Source organism: Phalaenopsis equestris, unplaced genomic scaffold, assembly GCF_001263595.1.
Source record: "Phalaenopsis equestris unplaced genomic scaffold, ASM126359v1 Scaffold000399, whole genome shotgun sequence".
NCBI lineage: Eukaryota > Viridiplantae > Streptophyta > Magnoliopsida > Asparagales > Orchidaceae > Phalaenopsis > Phalaenopsis equestris.
The window spans coordinates 762079-765759 of record NW_018164841.1 but is presented as its reverse complement, the minus strand read 5'-3'; positions in this window follow the sequence as shown (position 1 = coordinate 765759).

The following is a 3681-nucleotide window of genomic DNA, read 5'->3' as shown; positions in this document are numbered from 1 at the left end:
ATGGTGAGGGTACCCTTTCTAGTTTTCTAAGACTAGTCAATAGGAAAGTCTTATGGCTAGACCTAGGCTACTAAAGAAATTTCTAGACCTCAACCAAAAGTGAGGTCAACATGTATACAGTCCTATAAGCCCACAAAACATAGTCAAGTTTGATTGAACAATCTATTTTTGTTGGATTCACAGATTTTTTCATACTTCTTTTAATCTTTTGATTGAATAATTCAGCCAAACCACTTCTCTGAGGATGATAAACAGTAACAATTCTATGGTTTATAAGATATTTCTTTAATAATTTCTTCATTATGACATTTCTGAATTAACTTCCTCCATCAGTTATGATAACTCTCAGCATCCCAAACCTACAAAATATGTTTGTTTTCAAAAATTTTGCAACACTTTAAGCATCACATCCAGGTAAAGCAACAATTTTTATCCATTTGGATACATAATCCACTGTTAACAATATATATAAATTTCTGAAAGATGGTATAAATGGTCACATGAACAATGGTCGCATGAAATGTAATCCCCAAACATCTAATATTTCAACTTCTAGCATATAATTGAGGGGCATCTCATTTCTCCTAGAAATATTGCCTACACGTTGACATCTATCACAAGTTTTGATATAAATATTAACATCTCTAAATATAGTATGCCAATAAAATCTAAATTGTAAAATTTTGTATGTTGTTTTATCAATACCAAAATGTCCCAAAAAATCAGAATTATGACAGTTTTGGAAAATTTCATAAAACTCTTCTAATGGTATACATCTTCAAATAATCAAATCATTTCCTTGTTTATATAAAAATGGGTCATCCCAAAAATAAGTCATATCTTCAGATATAAATTTCCTCTTCTGTTGGGATGTCATTCCGTAGGGTATAATATCACTTACAAAAAAGTTCACAATGTCGGCATACCACGAAACAACTCATTAATATTGAACAATTTTCATCTGGGAAATGTTCATTAATTTCTTTTTCAAAATAGAGTGATTTTTCTAATTCAAGCCTGCTCAAGTCTGGACAAATGATCAGCAATTTGGTTCTCAGCACCCTTCCTATCTACTATTTCAAAGTCAATTTTCAGAGTCAAATTCTTGCAAAAGAAGAATTCATCTTACAAGTATTGGTTTAACATCATTCTTTTTCATTAAGTACTTAATAACAGAATGATTTGTATTTCAGAGTCAAATTCTGGAGAATTTTGTCTTGTAGCCTTGGGAAAAACTCGTCGTCGGTGACGTTGATGGCGCCGTCGGCGCCCTTAGTTCAAATCTCCACATTTTGGTCATTTTCGCTCCAAATTTGCTCCTTGCATCTTTTTGCTCCATTGACCCTAATTCATCATTTCTGCAACAAAACATCAAAAATACCTTTCTTTAAAGTGCAATATCATTAAAAACAGTATAAAATAGGTATGAAAATCTCAACATATTTTCCTTTGGTCAGTTGTCAGATTAGTTAATAGTTCATACTTTTTATAATAAATTTGTTGGATCTCTTAGATCGATAATTGACGCTACTGCTGGTGGATCATTAATGTCAAAACCATTCGATGAAGCATATTCATTAACTGAAGAGATGACTGCTAATAATTTTCAATAACCCTCAGAAAGGGTAAATCCAATAAGAGTAGTCAGTATTGATGATTCTGATGTAATATCTATATTAGCTGCTCAAATAGCTGCTATATCGAAGAAGATAGATCAATATGGAATGAATTTTTCACAAACAACACCTGTGCTTGAGGAGAGCTCATTTGGACAAATAATATAATCTCAATCTTCTTATGAGACTTTAAATGCAATAAACAATCATTCTAATAATCCTTATGCCAATTATTATAATCCTGGTTGGAAGAATCATCCAAACTTTTGTTGGAGTAACAATAATTCAAATGCTGCAAATCTACAATGGGGAAACAATGCTGCGAACCCAGTGGGAAGCTCTCAAGCTTATGAACATTATTACCCCCCCAGGATTTAATAATTTGCAAATTAAGGAGAAAAATTTATCAATGGAAGAATTGATATTGCAAATGGAAAGTCAATTACAGAGTCAAGGAGCTGCAATCAGAAACATGGAAAAACAATTGGGATGTATTGCTACTGCACTTAGCAATAGACCTTCAGGAACATTGCCTAGTAATGTTGAAAATAAATCCTAATGATCAGAACAAGGAGCAAATTAAAGTTATTCAACTGATAAGTGGAAAAGAATTAAAGAAAGAGTTGAACGAGAAGTTGAAATAGAAAAAGATGAGGTGAAAAATGAAAATAATGGTGAAGATTTTCATTGTGATTCAGAAATTCCTATTAAACCAATGAAAATGTCTGTAGACGTAAAGCGATACGGAGCAGATTTTCACAGAAAACAAAATTTGGAAAAATTAAGGCGTTGGCGCATGATGCGCCAGATTACGAGTTGGCGCATGATGCGCCAAATTCCTAAAAATGCCAGATTCCCTTAAAAACCACAAAATTGCATAGTAAAACTCCATTTTTACTGCTTGGTTCGTCTCCTACCTTTAAACCCTGACCTAGGGCCTTACATTGAGCACGATAGAGAAAATTTCATAGGCTAAAAATCCTAGATTTCATCTTCTCTTGGTAAGAGCTTCACTTTAACTTAGAAGTTTTTTATTTTCACTATGAATTTTTCTTTCATTATGTAAATCCAAAAATTGGGATTTTTGATGAAAAAGCTTAAAGAAAACTCATGATGAAAATTTTTTTACCAAATAATCTTACTTGGGGAGTTAGATTTTTTATTTTGTAATGTATTTGGAATTTATTTGGATTTTGGTAGAATTTCAAATGGCTCCACGAGTAAAGAGATGAAGGACATATGATCTTGATGCATGAAGATTTATTAATTTGAAGGCTTAACACAGTCATAACACTTAAATTAAATCGAGAAGATTGATCCAGGAACAAACATTTGCTAACCCGGGTGGCGAGATCGAGAGGTTGATTCTTGCCAGAAATTGGGAAAGAATTTGCTACTTCACTGCAGTAGCCATTGTGCTAATGATTCGATAGTTTTATGCCAATTTGAGATTCACTAATGCGATCATATTCTCGTGAGAGGTAAGCAAGTTGAATTTTCATGCCGAAAGGATCAATGCTTTTTATAGAGTGAGGAATGTATTTTTTGATGAATATGCTGCATTCGTGATGACTGATTCATCACTGGACAAATTGATTGCTTCCCCGGCTGATGGAAGAGGAGAATGTATGATTAAAAATAATAAGATAGTTAACTTCTCCGCTACCATGTTGACTAGTCAGTCAAAGGTATAAGACCATTTCATTTCTGCTAGATTACTACCAATAAATCATCTAGTTGATGTAATGAATGATAGAGTTGTATTGAACTTTTGCATTCTGAACATGAAAGCAATAGATGTTGGTCCTCTTATAGTTCATCATGCACGGAGCATAGCTGAGAGCTCTACAACTAGTGGTTTGGGTTACCATGCCCCGATTTTCACTCTTTGTGAGCAATCAGGAGTAGAATCCCATTGAAATGAAGAAAGATTACAACCATAAAATTCTATTAGGAAGCATATGATTCAAAGAGTTGAATCGTTTGTTGAATCTAGGGGTGGAACAAGCGATGAACCCCTTACATTAGCTGCAGGGGCATCTACTTCTCGTCATGCATCATTAGA